Source organism: Onthophagus taurus, chromosome 2 (assembly GCF_036711975.1).
Source record: "Onthophagus taurus isolate NC chromosome 2, IU_Otau_3.0, whole genome shotgun sequence".
Taxonomy (NCBI): Eukaryota; Metazoa; Arthropoda; class Insecta; order Coleoptera; family Scarabaeidae; genus Onthophagus; species Onthophagus taurus.
The window spans coordinates 25,552,159-25,570,466 of NC_091967.1; the positions used below are offsets into that span (position 1 = coordinate 25,552,159).

At 32.5% G+C, this 18,308-nt stretch overlaps 1 protein-coding gene and 1 non-coding gene across 2 annotated transcripts in view; one reads left to right on the plus strand and one right to left on the minus strand.

The window, feature by feature from the left end:
• Positions 1–18,308, minus strand: part of LOC139429080 (uncharacterized) — a 516,749-nt gene that overhangs the window by 401,707 nt on the left and 96,734 nt on the right. The gene's annotated exons all lie outside the window — the stretch shown is intronic.
• TRNAM-CAU (transfer RNA methionine (anticodon CAU)) lies at positions 8,250–8,322 on the plus strand. Its single transcript has one exon. It is a non-coding gene; the product is annotated as a tRNA-Met (tRNA).

The window sequence follows — 18,308 nt, forward strand, 5'->3', positions numbered from 1 at the left end:
TGTTAGATTCTACTGTCCTTGGTTTGGAAGTATATTAAATTTATGAATTAATCATATTTTGTCAAAAAATATTTATAAAGAAAAAAAGTCAATATAAGAAATGAAATTTTCTTATTAAAGATTTTGCTAGTATAGGTAACGGTTGAAAAATTTGCTTAGTGTTGTTATTGAATAATAAAAGAATTTTTTATTTATTAAGAATCAAATATTAAGTAAATTGTTCGATATGATTACCTTGAACTTCTAGGCAGTGGTACCATCTTTGTAGTGTTTCCTCTCTCACACGGCTTAACATGTGATGATCAATATAATATTTTGGCAGACGTCAATAATTTTTTGTTTTAAATCCTCAATACTACCCAACGGAATTTCATATACCTTGGATTTTAAATAACCCCATAAAAAGAAATCTAAAGGTGTCAGATCTGGTGATCTTGTTGTCCATTAAAATTTTTATCAAGATAATTTCGTACCATTGGCGCATAATTTGGAGGTGCTCCGTCTTGATGAAACACTAGTTTCATTTCAAAATCGTCAGAATTCTGTTGTACAATTTGCAAAAGTCTTGAAAAAAAAACATTTACTTTCTAATGAAATTGAGTGATAACGTCACGATTTTCCACCCAAAAAGAAAGTACATTCATCACTGAAACAAATATGTTTCAAGTATAATCGATTTCGTTCAACCATATTTGTCATTAGCTCACAAAATTCTGTTCTTCTATATCAGGGTCATCTTCTGTTAATTCATGAAGCATTTTTATTTAAAATGGATGATATTTATTCTTCTTTAAGTATTTCCACGTCGTCCAACAACGTCGCGGAAATATTTAACACATCACACGTTGATACGATAGCAGCAGACGACATCATGGGCACATTAAATACTTCTATTAATATCTGACGACCAGTTCTTTTGCGGTCTTCGACGCTTCCAGTTTCCAAAAACTTATTCACAAGCTCTCTTAAATATTTTCGACTAATTGGATGTTCAGGAAATCGTTTCTTAAATTGTCGCTCTTTCATGTAGATTTCTGTCAGCACGAGCGAATATTAAAATTGCTTCGATATTGTGCTCTAAACTCCTTCTAGCCATTTTGATCTCGCCTTTCTTTGGTTATACTTGGTCGGGTAAAATTCAAAGATAGAAATGAAGGAAAATATTTGCATGCTGCCTTAAATACAAAATTTCAAAGTACCTACAAACTTTAAAATTGTTGTTATGACAATTTTTTCTTAGAAATTTTAAAAAGAACTTTCTTTTTATCCTTTTCTTGTATTGATTGTTTCATAAAAACATTCTAAAAGAATTGCTGATTTTAACCCTGCTTAATCCGAGCGTAGACCGACCTTTAACTGACCGTCCACCATTTATCTGGCCCATTGTATCTCGACAGGTAGTCAACGAAGATACGTTGGTTTTTCCGGCGAAATTCCGCATTTTGTTTAATTTTTATGTAAAAAACTAATAAACCGATATTTGATTGTGAGGTATCGTTGAATTCGTATTGTTTTATTCTTTCGAAAGATACCATAATATACTGGGTGTTCCATTTAAAAAAACAAAGCTGTTCCATTTTCCGGAAAAACTAAAAGTGATACCAAAATTTTCCATAAGAAAATATTTGTGCTGATAAAATATAGAAACTGACGTTTTTTTGTTCATATTGATATCTCAATCTGTTCAGAAGTTAAACAGGGGGGGGGGTTACTTTACGCTAGCACTGTATATGACATCTTTGTTTTTACGTTAGATGGAGTTTTTTGATCGCAAAAATTGACAACTATGATAAGGTTATTGGGTGTTCTTTGCCAAGAAAAATTTAGTTCTCTTTTTTTTTCTTATACCGATCGCTACACCTAATAACCTTATCATAGTCATCTTTGTTTTTAGCTAGCATTTTACCCAATGTATTAATAGATTTGAATGTTAAATTTATGTTATGTTTGCGAAAAATTCGTTTCAGCTTATGCGAGAGATTACCCTGAAAATTCATAGATTTATATATAAGACTTTTTTCATTAGATGTTGTATGTAATAAGGTTGTGTGACATGTCAAATCATGTTTCTGGTTCCTTTTTCTAACAAGCTTGTCAATTATGTGTACAGAAAAACTGTTACTCATAGCTATCTGCTTAATTGTACCAATCTCACTGTTCAATCTTTCATTATTAAGTTCAGAGTTCTTGGTTGATTTTCTGTATGTAGTAATGAAAAGAATCGAACGGTATAGTCAAGTCAGTCTGTGTCGGTTTTCTGTATATGTCAAAGTTCAGGATGCTGCTGATTTTAGAGATTGTAAAGTCGAGGAAGTTAATACTATTATTCTGTTCGGTTTCAAGTGTGAATCTTAGGTTGTTATGTATTGAGTTTAAATAAAGATGAAGTTCATTGATTATTGTTGAATCTTCTCTATCCAAAATAACAAAAATGTCATCAACATATCTAGACCATGTGACAATATGATATGAGTTCTTATTATCGTTTAAAATAAAATCATTCTCAACTGAGTTAAGGAAAATATCTGACATTAAACAGCTCATTGGAGAATCCATAGGTAATTCTGTTCAATGCATATCTGAAAGAGTTTATGTATATTATTAACAATGCATCATCCTTCAAATCAGCAATCAGTATCTTTTTAAATAAATTAAGGGTTTCTTTGGTTGGCACATTGGTATAAAGATTAACGATATCGAAAGATAACATAATGAAACCTTCGGGAAGTTGTTTTCAGTTTAGAAACAAGTTCAGATCTGTATAGAGTAAGATGCGCTACAATCTGTTATTGATTGTGTGGGTCTTTCATGTTATTTAACATCTTAGTTTGAAAAGTATTATATGGATTTTTTGGAAGAATTTGAAATTTATTATCGGTTAGAAAATCTTTAGTTTTTCGAATATGTTGAGATTTATCAAGAATAACCAAGTCTGCATTTTTTACTGCAATTGCGAATATAAAGTTGTTAGTTTCTTTTTTGTTTCTGATAGATGAAAGTGTTTTATATTCTTTTTTGGTTTTCGATATTGAAGTTCTTGGTTGTTGTTTAACGGGTCTTCCATCTCCCTTAATTCACTATTGACTTGGGCAACTTCTTAGAACTGCTTCCAGTTCTATCGTTGTTCTTCTAAGTTGGGTCTCTTCATGATTGCGTATTTATGTCCCTTGTGCAAGAGGTCTTTTTCTTCCGAGTTGAAGATTGTTGAACTAAAATTAGAACTAAAACTAGGTTCGAACCAGTTTCTGAAGAAGGTTGCAACATTGCATCCGAAACGTCAAACCTTTTCTTCGCTATACCGGCCGTGAAAGCCTTCGTATTAATATTGAAGATTGTTGATGATAAATTCGTCACCCTTTGATGGAATTCCCGTACATTTTCGTCAACAACCAAATCTCGTTGTTCTACTCGATCTCGCTCCTCTCTCAATGTATTTAATTTCTTTTGTTTTCTTTCTCCGTTACAAATGAGATGTGCATATTGTATGTGTGCTGTATATGTGATATACAGTGTCCGCCAAAAAGTCAGCAACACCCATTTCTGTTCCATTGAATCTACGTTTCTGAAATTTAGTTGATATGGGAGGTTCATATCCATCTTTCGATCTAAAGCATTTTCAAGATGGTGACCACTTCCGGTCCCCTGGAAGTAGACCACAACTTCGCTATTTTAAATGGAATACTATAGTTTTTATTGCACCTTTTAATTATATGCGAAAAAATAAATTGATTTTGATAAAAGTTATTGATACCTAGCATTTTTCGTTTTCGAGTTATTTTGATTTTAAAGTTTTCTTTGCAATTTTCACGATGCTCTTTAAAACTCCATATCTCAGCAAACGTTCATTTAAAAAAGCTCTAAATTTGCACAATTGCTCTTCAAATGCTGTCAAATAGATTGCCACTTGTTGTATCACAGTATCTTATACAAGTTGGCCAAAAAGTGAATTACCTTTTTTCCGCATTCAAAGGCAAGAAAGTCGAAAATTTTAAATTGTACGCCCCATATTTTTTTATAATTTACGAAATTTGCGGGGAAATGCCAGAAACCGGTTATATTTTTATTAGGCCATGATATTTTTACAGGTTTTCGTTTAATTTATTTTTACAATTAACTTTGGTTGATAATCTTTTATTTACCAAAAATAACAAACAAAAGAGCAAATAAATAAAACAATGAAAACAAAAATTAGGTTTGGATACAAAATTTACTTGTCTCTCTGGTAGGTTAAAAAAATATGGGGCGTTCCATTTAAAATTTTCAGCTTTCTTGCCATTGAATATGGAGAAACGATAATTCAACTTTGGCCACCCTGTATAAGATACTCTGATACAAAATATGGGGTTTTAAAAGCATGGTGAAATTTATCAAACAAAAACTGAAAATCAAAATAACTCGAAAACGAGAAATGCTAGGTACCAATAACATATATCAAAGTCAACATATATTTTCGCATACAATTAAAAGGTGCAATACAAACTATAGCATTCCATTTAAAAAACGAAGTTGAGGTCTACTTCTGGTGGACCGGAAGTGGCCACCATCTTGAAAATACTTTAGATCGAAAGATCGGTATGAGCCTCTCATATAAGCTAAATTTCAGGATCGTTGATGCAATGGAACAGAAATAAAACGGGTGTTGCTGACTTTTTGACGGACACTGTATATAAATGATATCCTCCAACTCTAAATGATGATAATGGATAGTCAGTTCTTGATATGTATAAAATAATTCAATATTTATTTTGTTGACCGTGTTGTAATGTCCCCTGATCTCTTCCTTCAATCTACTTGTATTTATCTTTCGAATAAGTTCTTCGGAGTGTTCAACGGATATTTGTGTTTTGTAAATTTGGGAATCAATTGTTCTCTTAAACAAGTTTTCAGGAAGTGAATATGTTGGAACTGTTCTTTCAATCTTAAACACTGCTTTCTATAGGTATCCTACCCGTACTATCTGACTTAACAATAGCTCTAGCTACAAATACACCTTCGCAAATTTCTTGCGCTTGAATTACATAATCATCTTTAAATTTTCTTGAAGAATAATAAATACCTTCACATCTCGCAGACACTGAAACGGTATGTCGAGTTGGTGCACTTAAAGGTAAAGTTATTGATTTAATATCGTTAGTTAAACTAAGGTTATTTTGCTCAAAATTTATTATTCCTTGAAACTGTTTAAGAAAATTTTGACTATAATACCATCAAATTTGCACGGTAAAGAATTAAAAACATAAAATTTTCCATTGAATGTAATGTCTGAAATTGATAATTCTCAATGTACGCAACCTTCTGAAACTGATTGACCACCTATACCTGACACCTCTAATTTACAAGACTCTTTAGGAATATTTGCACTTACTTTATCTAATCTAATAGCACATACGTTAGCTCCTGTATCTATTAAGAATTTTAATACTTGTTACCACATTTAAAAGTTACTGAGCTAAGATAATCTACTTCGCAAAAATTTATTTCAGTTCTATTGTTCTCGAAAAAACTGTGCGTTTGTGTTTGTTAGGTGGGACTGATTTACTTCTTGTTGTCCATCACCAACATTAACTGTATTTATAGTTCCTCTACGTTGACCTCGATTGTTATTAAATCTGCCTCTGTAATTAGTCTGACTGTTATTAAAACCTCTACCTCGATTGTAATGATTGTTACCTCTCTGATTCGAATTAGGTGCATAATAGTTATTAGACTGATTATTTTGATATGGTCTATCAGTAGAATTTGCGTAATTACGTGAATTAACATATCTCTGTCGACCTCTATTAAAGCTCGAGAATGCCATAACTTGTGGTTGATTATGAACACACATTTCTTCATCTTGTGCTCCTCGGATGGCATCCTTAAGGAATTCATAATTTCTGGAGGCAATAATTGTACTTAACCTGCTATTTCTAAGTTCATCAGCGAACCGTTTGATAGCTAATTTTTCGTTAATTGGTTTTAACACTGTAAATTATTGATCATTGCCGTCTGCCTGTGATATTGTTAAATCGACAAAAAGTCTTTCCAATTCCTGGCCAAAATCAGCAATTGATTTTTCATTTTGTCTAATCGTTGTCAATTTCATTTGTATTTGAAGTATCTGACTTTTTCGTCAGTAAATGTTATCCTGACGCATCATTTTTTTGATATAATTTTTAATTTTTCAAAAACTATTATCAAAACTAAATCTGAAGATGTCCAATTGTTGGTTACTGTATTCTCTGCTGCTGATTGATTGATTATAATATCTTCCTTAGCCTCTTTTGATTGATTATACACCATCTTCTCTTTATTCTTATAATTTCTTGATGGTGTTTTATAATACACTCTTCCTGTTGATTGGCGAGCTAATTCAAAAGCTTGGATGAATTCTCAGGTATTTATAGAGTGGTGGGTGATTCAATAAGAACCGACACAGAGCAGGGAATGTAGAGGACAATAAATTAACATGATGTAACGTAACTTACCTCTATACTGAGTTGTACAGCTGAGGAGTTATAGGCCATCAAAGTTGGCTTTTAAGTTTGTCTTTAGTTATTTGAGTTTTTTATGAAACCGACATGTTTTTTAAAAAATAATAAGAGTAAAAAAAGTTTAGAATTAAATTCCACATGAAATGAGGTAATAATGTATTAAATCCACCAAAAGGTTAAAAAAATCTGTCAACATTTAGGGGACCATCACCCTTAATCAACTCTTTGAAATGCCTCAATTGGTCTCAACTTGCTACGAATTATTACCTTCTAGCTTGATGTATTCCGAAGATATTCAATGTTTTAAAAATTTAAGACCCAACTTTGAAAGCCTATAACTCCTCAGGGGTGCAACTTAGTATAGAGATAAGTTGCGTTAAATCATCTTAATTTATTGTCCCCTACATGTCCCTGCTCTGTGTCGGTTCTTATGTGAATCACCCTGTATATCTTCAAAGATAAATTTTTATATTAAATTTATATTTTTCTATTCGTTTGGTTTGCAGGATCGCCATGTAAAGGTTGGGTCTTCTTATATTAAAATACTATTTTAAAGGTGTTCTACATAATAGTTTATTCAACTGCATACGTCGACTGTCTTACATATTCTCTCTGTTATTACTTAATACTAACCGATATTTAATTCTAATATCCCCACTTAATACAATATCCCACTAGTTCTAGTCATTTCGTAATATGAGAGAAAATTCTTCGATTTTATCACCACTTGCGTATAAGGAAAAAGTAATATGTATAATTTATTAGTTCGATAAAAGACTGTTTGTATAAATACAACCGCTTTATAAAAAATTTAATATGAATCATCGTACAATACAGAGAGATTAATAAATTTCAATGGTACATTTATTTATACTTATGTTATTATAAGGCAGTCTGAAATAAATAGAAAATGTACTATATACCACAAGCAAGGATCTAAATCTTTGCTTTGCGTTACAATGCGATGGTTTATAATTAAAACAAACTGGCAAAGGTGAACAGCACCAGAATGCTCTCTTTCTTGATGAGAACCGGTGCATTATTTGTTTCGTGTAACCGGAGACGTATTTCCCTGCGGCATTTGTTTTATACGTGCTTTAATTTATTTCGTACCTCGTTTGTTTCAGGTTGGTAGCTACTGTTTTATTGCACTTACGAATTAGTTAGACAACTTTAAATGGGTTATAAGGAAAGCAGTGTCAACATAAATCATACGGAAACGTTCAACAATTTAAATTTTGAATATTTGGTGTTATCCACCCAATTATAGCTAAATGTTCAACCGAAAAGTTAAACATTTATTACTGGACCGGTAAATCCATAAATTACTATTGACAATTCAAAATAATTTACGTCCCGCACAATTATGCATGTAAAGCCGTCTTTAGGGGCAAAACGCGTTTCGTCGAAAATATCAAACGAATCCATTTGTAAATTGCAACATTAATCCAATGGCCGATAGTACACACGGAGCTAATACCGGGATAATTAATATACACGTTGCATATAATTAATGGCGCACATTATAATAACGTGCCGGATTAATGCGATTATAATACGCGACGGACACTTTTGCGGATACTAAATTGCTGTCATTAGTTAGTACAATCAATCATATTTCGATGAACCTCAATGCCAATCCGGCTACAATATCGCACGATATAACTAAACTGGTCCAATAATTGTTATATAATAACCATAATTACTTTTAAATAAATTAAAATTGTTTGAAATATATTGGGTGGATATAAAATTTTTCAGGCTTTAACTACCACAGCCTCGGTAGCGCAGTAGGCAGCGCGTAAGTCTCATAATCTTAAGGTCGTGAGTTCGATCCTCACCCGGGGCATTTATTTTTGTTATTATTATTTTTTATACAACGCAACGTTTACTTATTTATTACATTCGCTTGGAAACTATTACCTACTTAAAGATCGTAAAACCGTCGAATAAACGGTAAAAACGTAATCATCATATTATGCAGTTTATATTCACGTTTGGGACCGTTTAGATAGGTCTGTGTACCGTGCGAAAGGTCCACAAACTAGGGTGACGATCGGAAATGCATTACGCATGAGGCGATTCCGTGAAGAAACTGGGGTGGCCGTATTGAAAATGCAATTTCTCCGGCTCGACTGCTCGAGTGAGGACGACGACTGTAAATGCCCGTTTGTGTGCCAGGATGAAATTGAAAGGACGCCGGTTCGTCCTGTGTGCCATCAAAGGACCTATCCGATATGTGTAACGAAGTGTATTAAGTACTATTTTGGGGAGAAATCTATAGTATCCGTTGGTACGTTGCTTCTATGGGAATATAACACCAATACCAATTTCAAATTACCCTATTATACGGTTAACAATAAATCAAAACATGCAATATTTTTTGTACCTTTTGTATTTAAAATTAATTATTTGTTATGAAAATTTGTTTTGTTATCTGATATTTTTCTTTATTTAGATAATTAAAGATAACGATTCCATAACAATATGTATAAAAATTCATTTCCCAACGTTTTGCTTATTTGATGAAATGTATTGTAACAAACATTTTCAAAAATAAATAAAATTAAATGTATTTCGGTTAACCCTAGGATACTTAACCAATAAAATATCGTCATTTACATAATCCGGGCTTCTGAGACCCGTTATGTAAATAAAATCACGTGTAGTCAGAACAGAAACAAAGTTATTGAAGTAAAACTTTATTTATTTATACATATGTACGTTACAAACGTGAGGTTAAATATGAAAGTGAACATTAGTGTTAAAAAAACATTATTGTTTATTGTTTTTAGGGATTAGAGAAGCATTTAGTGCACATTCTACTACAACGCTCATAACAGATATTATTTTTACAAGTAATACATATCCCACATATATCAATAAATCTGCTCATACACTCTCGGACAGTACGCCGTAGGTTAGGGTTAGTAGATTCTCTCTGCATATGTGGTATCACCAGTTCCTTCGCTAAATCTTTCAAAAACATTCTGCGTTTGTGAGTCACTCCTATGTTGTAGTTTGGATATTCCTTCGTAAAGACTATACAGGGTGTCTCATGTAAAAGTTCTAACGAACCAGTTAGAACTTTTTCAGGTTCCACTATTCGTAGAGATTTGATTTTTTGGTAGCATGGGTTGTTCATTCAGAACTTTCGATCTAAAATATATTCAAGATGGGCACCACTTCCGGTCTACCGGAAGTAGACCATAACTTCGCTATTTTAAATGAAATGCTATAGTTTTTATTACACTGTTTAATTGTGCGTGAAAAAATAAGTTGACTTTGATAACAGTTATTGGTACCTAGCGTTTTTCGTTTTCGAGTTATTTTGGTTATAAGCTTTTTTTGGTAAATTTCAACATGCTCTTTAAAACTCCATATCTCAGCCAACGTTCATTCAAAAAAGATCTACGTTTACACGATTACTCTTCAGATGCTCTCAAATAGGTTGTCATATATTGTATCAGAGTATCTTATACAGGATGGTCAGAAATTGAATTACCGTTTCCCCATATCTAATGGGGAGAAAGTCGAAAATTTTAAATGAAACGCCCCATATTTTTTTAGCCTATCAGAAAGAGAATTTAATTCTCTACAAATTATCTATAAATATTCCCATACCTATTTATTGTAGTTTGCCTCATATTGCGAAATTTATTAAACCATACACGAAATGCAGGTTTTTTTATTAGAAAGTTATGGAATTTTGACAGTTTTTGGTCCATGTTTGTAACTTACAACTTACAATAACTTACACGACGGGTGTAAGTTATTGAACATCATGGTAAATTATTCCAACGCCGATATTTGAAATTTATTTTGTATTGATGGCGAATGTAATAAACTTTTGGACAAGACGTGTCGAACACTTAATGAGAGATGCCTAACAAACCTAACGCTCATCACAAGGAAAAATTTCAAAAAATTGATAAAGAATTTCTTAATTCTGGATATATCGAGACCAAAAAAAATCGCATATTTCCGGTCACCAGTGATGAAGACAACGAAATACATATTTTATCGTATTTTATTGCGTTTCCAAATTCAATTTTATAACAAATTTATATTATAAATTTATATTTTTATTCAAATCTAATTTTTGTCATTAACTTTTTGTTTTAATAGTTTCATTTATTTGATCTTCTGTTTGTTATTTTTGGTAAGTAAAAGCTAGTAAACTAAAAGATTTTCAATCGTAGTTAATAGTACAAATAATAATAGAAATAAATTAAACACAACATGAAACACATTTATCATGTTTTGATAAATTTACGAATATGAGAGAAACTACAATAAATAGGTATAGGAATGTTTATAGATATATTGTAGAGAATTAAATTCTTTTTCTGATAGGCTAAAAAAATATGGGACGTTCCATTTAAAATTTTCGACTTTCTCCCCATTAAATATGGGGAAACGGTAATTCAATTTCTGACCATCCTGTATAAGATACTCTGATACAATATATGACAATCTATTTGAGAGCATCTGAAGAGTAAACGTGCCAATTTAGAGCTTTTTTGAATGAATTTTGGCTGGGATATAGGGTTTTAAAGAGCATGGTAAAATTTGCCAAAAAAACCTTAAAACCAAAATAACTCGAAAACGAAAAAGGTTAGGTACCTATAACTTTTATGAACGTCAACATATTTTTTTACGTACAATTAAAAGGTGCAATAAAAACTATAGCATTCCATTTAAAATAACGAAGTTATGGTCTACTTCCGGTAGACCGGAAGTGGCAGCCATCTTGAAAATATTTTAGATCGAAAGTTCCGACTGAACAACCCATACTACCAAAATTTCAAAACTGTACGAATACTGGAACCTAAAAAAGTTTTAACGAACCAGTTACGTGAGACACCCTGTATATGCATTGAGTGCTGCAACATCAATGATGTTGAAGAAAAATGTCATGGGCCATCGTTTACTTTGCCTCTTGCACGTGTATGTCGACACCATTTAATCCATGATGTCAACACCGCCGTTTGTTTTATTATAATGAGAGATGATTTCAGGCTTCCTCTTAGCGTCGTCATTGATAGATGCGTCGTGGTGCATGGTGCTTAGTAAAATTACGTATTTGTTCTTTTTACGTGCGTAACTTACCATGCATACGTTATTTTGAAAATAAAACAATGAAGAGTATACTACACGATCTTTTCTTCGGAATGTCACGCTTATTCTGACGTAGTGTACCCACAACAGTAATATTTTTATCCAACAAATAAATTGCTAGCGGAACACTAGTGAAGAAATTGTCTATCGTGAGATTGCGACCAGAATTATAAATGCCACGCACAAGAGTTTGTACTACTTCAAGTCCCAGGTTTTTATGTGGAGGTTCTCCGGGCTTTCGACCAACATAAACTAAACCATCCAAAGCATAACCAGACGTAGATTCACACATCCAAAATATTTTAAGTCCATATCTACCTCTAAACACAACGAGTTGTTCATCAATAGTTATACCTGTTATACCTGCGTCATACCTGATACATTAGTATCAGGTATGACGCAAGTTTTGCATTGGTGAATGAATATATCCCAAATGTAGGACACCATTGCTAACGTATTGGTTTCCAAACGCGCATTCCGAGTTCTCTTGTCGTTAAATCTGACGAATCTTCGTATATCTTCAAAGCGAAATATGGACATTGTGGCTCGGTATACAGGATTGGCAAATTCCTCACAAAATAATTCTCTCACAGGAACATCCCAGCTTCTGTCAACTCCCGCATGAATAAGTAAACCACAGAATGTAAGAAATTCATCAACAGTTACATCTTTCCACGGTTTTCCTTTTGCTCCATAAACACGTTTGCCCTCTAAATTAGTACAGTTCACAATTTCTTGTACAATAACTGGAGTTACAAATAACGCTTCTTTTGATGTTGCAGCCATATGTTTCCTTGCTAGTCCTAGCGCACGCCGAATAATATTGTGTGGTTGAATTTTATTTTTTGCTGGAGGTTCCAAACTCCATACCAGACCACTTGGAGCAATGTAACCGCTCGTTGAAGGCTTACCAATATCATCAACATCATCCTCTGAATTATCGTCACTATGATCAGAACTAGATCCAGAATACTCGTCAGGAACCAATTCGAAATTTCTATCTTCTGTGTCATCATTTTCTGCTTCTGACACATCACATTCTTCAGAAGGCATCACATTCAGCTGCCCACTGCACCAATATTTCTTCATAACCGGGGTTACCAAATCTCACGCTTTTCACATTCCTTTTTGACGCCATTATCATATGTATCTCACAAGTTCACTCAATCCAACTTCTATTCCAACTGAATGAAATACAGCTGCACCTACTTTTATACATCCAACAGTAATGCACGTTTTAACTTGCACAGACACGCACAATTCCGCGCAGCAGTGTTTGACAAATTATAATAACCATCAACCTGTAATGAACAAGTTTAAACTTGTTCTATAGTAACTAGTAGTACACGGGCTTCGGAGGCCCGGTTTATGCAAATACGGGGTGCTAATGGAAACGATTTTTTTTTTCGATTGATAATTACACTTGAATGTTTTTGAATCAAGTGTGTATTGAATAAAGACGTGTTTAGAGCATATCTAAATGCTCAAGCCGATTGAAATTATTTTAAGAAAATTATGAGTAACTAAATTCTCGCCGGGCCTGAGAGGCCCGGTTTATGCATCCTAGGGTTAAATAAACATATACTATTTTAAATTTTCAAAGTGATTGGAATAAAATTTAATCAGTTCATGGATTCGAGATACAATGTCTTTCGGGTGGATCAAACTGAGACTATGGGTATGTTCAGTGGTGGAGTTTTTATTGGGGTTAAAACTAAGTATATGACATGTATCATCTATTTGGAAACTGAACTTGAAATATAAGCAGTTAGGGTAAATTTTGGTAATATGTTGATAATATTAGTGTTATGATATATCAGACCGTCTAGTAATGCAGAAGTGTACCAAGAATTTATAAACTTAACGACTAATTTGTATATGACATACGAAGCCAATTTTATATTTTTGGAAAAATAATCTCAAGAAACGCGACCAATTTTTCAAGGATTTCAATAAAACAGCCTCCTTTTTTCTATACCAAGCTTTCGGAATCTTTTTTATTCCTTCATCAGGGTTACTGAACAAAAGAAAAAAAGCAATGAACAACAAAATTGATCTAAAAATAAATTAATCTACTTACAAATGGAAAGCGATTAAATCAGCTCAAGCAACAGAAGCATTCAATCACCTCTAAAAGCTCAAAAACGGATTTATTTAACAATGTTTCTTATAATAAAGTAGTGTTTCATATCACTTATCAATTAGTTTCTTTCGTAGTGTTAAGTTAACTAATATCAATAAATTTAATAAACTTCAGAATCAATGTAAATTTGAAAAAATAGTGAGGAATAATGATGGTTGGTTTGTTAATAAGAGTGATGTGGAGGTTCCGGTTGTTGTTAAAGATTTTTTATCTTTAGGTCTGAAGTTTGGGATTATTCCATACTCGACTTCTGTCTCAGTTCCAAAATTAATAGCTGATATTGAGAATGTAATTAGAATTGCACCACGTAATGAACAGAATGTAAAAAGAGCTAGATGTACGAATATTCTAACTAATTTTTTAAGAAAAAAAGATCAAAATAATGTAGTTAAAGCATTAATTAGTAATGCTTATTGTGTTACAAAAACCTTTCTGAAAACTGAAAGAGAAGAGCCTTTGTTAATTTTAAAAGCCGATAAGGGTCATGTAACTGTGGCGATGAATCGGTCAGAATATGTGCGGAAGTCGTTAAGTTTGTTCAATGATCAATCAACTTATGTGGTTCTCCCACGAGATCCTACTACACCATTCAAAACAAAAATAATAAATTTTCAAAGTTGTTACTTGAAAGCGATTACATTGAGAAACAGGTTAATTTGCCACAACGGTATTATTCTTAAATACTACGGCCTTCCAAAGATCCATAAACGAGATTGTTCATTGAGACCTATTATTTCTTTCGTTGGCTCACCCACGTATGAATTGTCCAATTTTGTGGCTCGTATTCTGACTGAAGCATTCAGAGAGAGAACTTCGTATAACATTAAAGACACTTTCACCTTCGTTGAAGAAATGAAAAGAAGGACCTTACCTCCTAATTTTGTGTTAATCTCTTTGGATGTTGTTTCTTTGTTTACTAATATTCCCTTATCATTAGTAAAACAAATCATAACTGACAATTGGGACATCGTACAACCAGATACCCAAATCGACAGAGACCTTTCCATTGAGATAATAACCTTCCTCTTTGAATCTTATAATTTTTCCTTTTATGAAAAGATTTATAGTCAGAAATTTGGCACCCCTATGGGTAGTCCCTTGAGCCCCATCCTCGCCACTATTGTGATGGATTATTTGTTGGATCAATGTATCCCTTCACTTGATTTTACTTTTCCTTTCATTTTGAAGTATGTTGATGATATCGTTTGCTCAATTCCTTCCGATTCCGTTGACACTGTCCTCAGAGTTTTTAATAGTTTTGATCAACACCTTCAGTTCACTGTAGAGACGGAGGTTTTGTCATCAGCCCCTTTCTTGATACCAGGGTTATACGTGAACTCAACCAAAACATCATTTTGAATTGGTACACTAAACTCACTTACTCTGGGTGATACATTAATTATCATTCCAACCATCCTATTAATCAAAAAATCAATGTTGTCGTTGCAATGTGTAACAGAGTAACGCTGATCTATAATGAACGGTCAAAGAAAACCTAAAGAGGCTTCATAATATTTTCTTAAACAACGGTCTCTTGGTCTCTTGCTTGGTATACTCAACCATAACAATAATATTCATTCATCTACTGTTAATCTCAATAAGGCAGACAAACCTAACGGTTGAGAACCTCTCAAGTGTTCCTAATTTTAGATATGCAAAGATCCCCTTCGTTCCTAACTTAACACCTCAGTTGATATCTGTTCTGAAAACTGACACTATACAGTATTTTTCGAATAGAATTAACCAACATAAAAGGGATTGCATAGCTGAAAATGAGAGAAAAAGTGCGGTAATGGCCCATCATGTTAATGAGGGTCATCATTTCGATTTTAACAATACAACTATCATAGGTAGGGAACAGGTTTACCAAAAAAGGTTATTTTTGGAGATGGTCTATATTAACAAAGAACATCTTTTTTTTCTAAAGACATATTACTGTTTAAAAGGGGATAATATTTATATCGATTTAATGTAGGTTTTGAAAATTTTTTACATTTTAACACTCTTAATTTTTTGTTTTTTTAATTTTTGTGTTTTGTATTTTTGAAAATTGTTATGCAGAGTGCGGGTGACTGGAGTAAATGTTCAAATCAAGTTTTTGCGGGTTCTGGTTCTCAACGTTTTACTTAGTTGCAACGTTTAACTTCTTCAAAGTCACAGCCATTTTGGTATATGAACATTTTAACGTTTTTTGTTTTACTTTGCAGTTAGAGATTAAGTTAAAGTTGGTTCATTGTTAAATAAATCCGTTTTTGACGCTTTTAGAGGTGATTGAATGCCTCTGTTGCTTGAGCTGATTAAATCGCTTTCCATTTGTAAGTAGATTAATTTATTTTTAGATCAATTAGATTTTGTTGTTCATTGCTTTGTTTTCTTTTTGTTCCCTGATGAAGGAAAAAAAATATTCCGAAAACTTGGTATAGAAAAAAGGAGGCTGTTTTATTGAAATCCTTGAAAAATTGGTCGCGTTTCCTGAGATTATTTTTCCTCGTTCCTAACGTGTAGCGACTGTTACTCAGTTTCAATTTATATTTTTGGGTGATTTAAACTTGCCATTAGTTAAAAGTTATTTGTTTGACTTTTATTCTATTAATAATACTAAGTATAATAATAACTTTATTTAATAACTTTGGGGATTTCATTAGCTTTTGTAATTGCAAGTCGTTGAATGATACGATATTCCTAACGTTAATGGTAGAACACTGGATTTGATAATTTCCGATATGAAACTCAGTGTCCATAAATGTAATCATCCACTCACGGTTGAGGATAGTCATCATCCCTCATTAGAAATTCAGATAAACTGTAATATAGATAAAATAGTATTAACGCTCATCTTTTGGGTATTTATTGAGACTTAAGTACTATTAACTTTTCGTTCTTAAGTTCGTTTCGAACGTGAATGACTCTATAGATGCATTCTACAGCATACTTAATGAAATAATTGAAAAGTATACACCAATGAAAAGGGTTTGTTCTAAGAAGTATCCTGTTTGGTTTAACTATGATATAATAAAAAGTATTAAACTTAAAAACTTTAATCACAAATTTAAAAACGTTTCTGCATACCATATGGATAAATTTAAAGAATTAAGAGCTAGCATAACGCGTGACATTGGCATGGCCTATAATAGCTACACGGCTAAAGTGGAACAAAATATTAAGAATGAGCCAAATTCTTTTTGGAATTTCATTTCTAACAAAAAAAGAAACTTAAATGAAGCAACGTGTTTTCAACAACATGATTCAACAATTTCTTCTGCAGAAAATATAATTATGGCATTTGGTGAATATTTCGGTTCTGTTTTTGATAATGTTTCTACTTATATGCTTAATAAATATGATGAATCCCGTCAAAAAAGCTCGTTGAACATATTCACATTTAATCCCATTTCGAATAATGAAACATTGAAAGCAATAGAAAGTTAAAGCCAAAAAGGCACAAGGACCAGATCATATACCCCCTTACATCGCAAAAGAGTTTTTTGTGTTGCCTCTCTCTATTATCTTTAATCTAGCAATTTCCACCTGTACGTTTCCTTTACATTGGCACACAAGTCTGGTTCTGTAAGTAAAACCGCCAATTATAGACCAATTTCAATAATATCCTGTTTTGCCGAAAGCATTATACAGGATGTATCTAAATTGATGCGAAAGATTTTAAGGGGTGATTTTTCAACGAAAATTAAGGGGGTCTTTCATATAACTTTTTGGTCAAAACCCATTCTCCTCCAAGTTATATCCCTCTAAAGTTAAGGGTAAAAATCTGCAACTTTCTTATCTCTTGACATTTTACAACTAACAAATTGTTAGTTTGATCACAAAAAATAAAATAATGCTGAGACCAATTTGACATAACTTCATTTCTTTGACTAATAATAACCAATCTCTGAAATAATTCACCTGAACCTGTGTATTAATTTATTTTTTGTGATCAAACTAACAATTTTAGGAGAAAATGTTAACAGACAAAAAAGTTGCGTATTGAATCCCACTATTTAAATCAAGTTTTTAAATAAAAATATGTAGACGTATTAAAAACTTGTAATGTAAAGTATTATGGGGTTGATTTTTCAGCCTCTTGTAACAACATATTAGGGTTACAAGGCATTGCATGTTAACCAGCATGGATTTATCCCTAATAGATCTATAGAAACAAACTTAATTATCTTAAATGAATATGTTAGCTCTGAATTGGATGGAAAATGTCAGGTTGACGTTACATACACTGACTTTGCTAAAACGTTCGATAAAGTGAATCATGATGTACTTTTACACAAGTTAGTTTTGTATGGTTTTTCTAAACAAACATTAAATTTTTTTGTATCTTATTTGGAAAACAGACATTTCTACGTTAGTTATAAACATAGTGAGTCACAAAAAATTAAAACAAACTGTGGTGTTCCACAACGTAGTAGGGCAAACTCTTCTTATTGTTTATTAATGACTTGCCGTCCATTATAAAGGAATCTCAATGCCTACTGTTTGCTGACGACCTAATATATTTCCAAGTATATGTGATGAAAATGATTGTGTGTGCCTACAATCTGATCTTAGAAGACTAATGATTT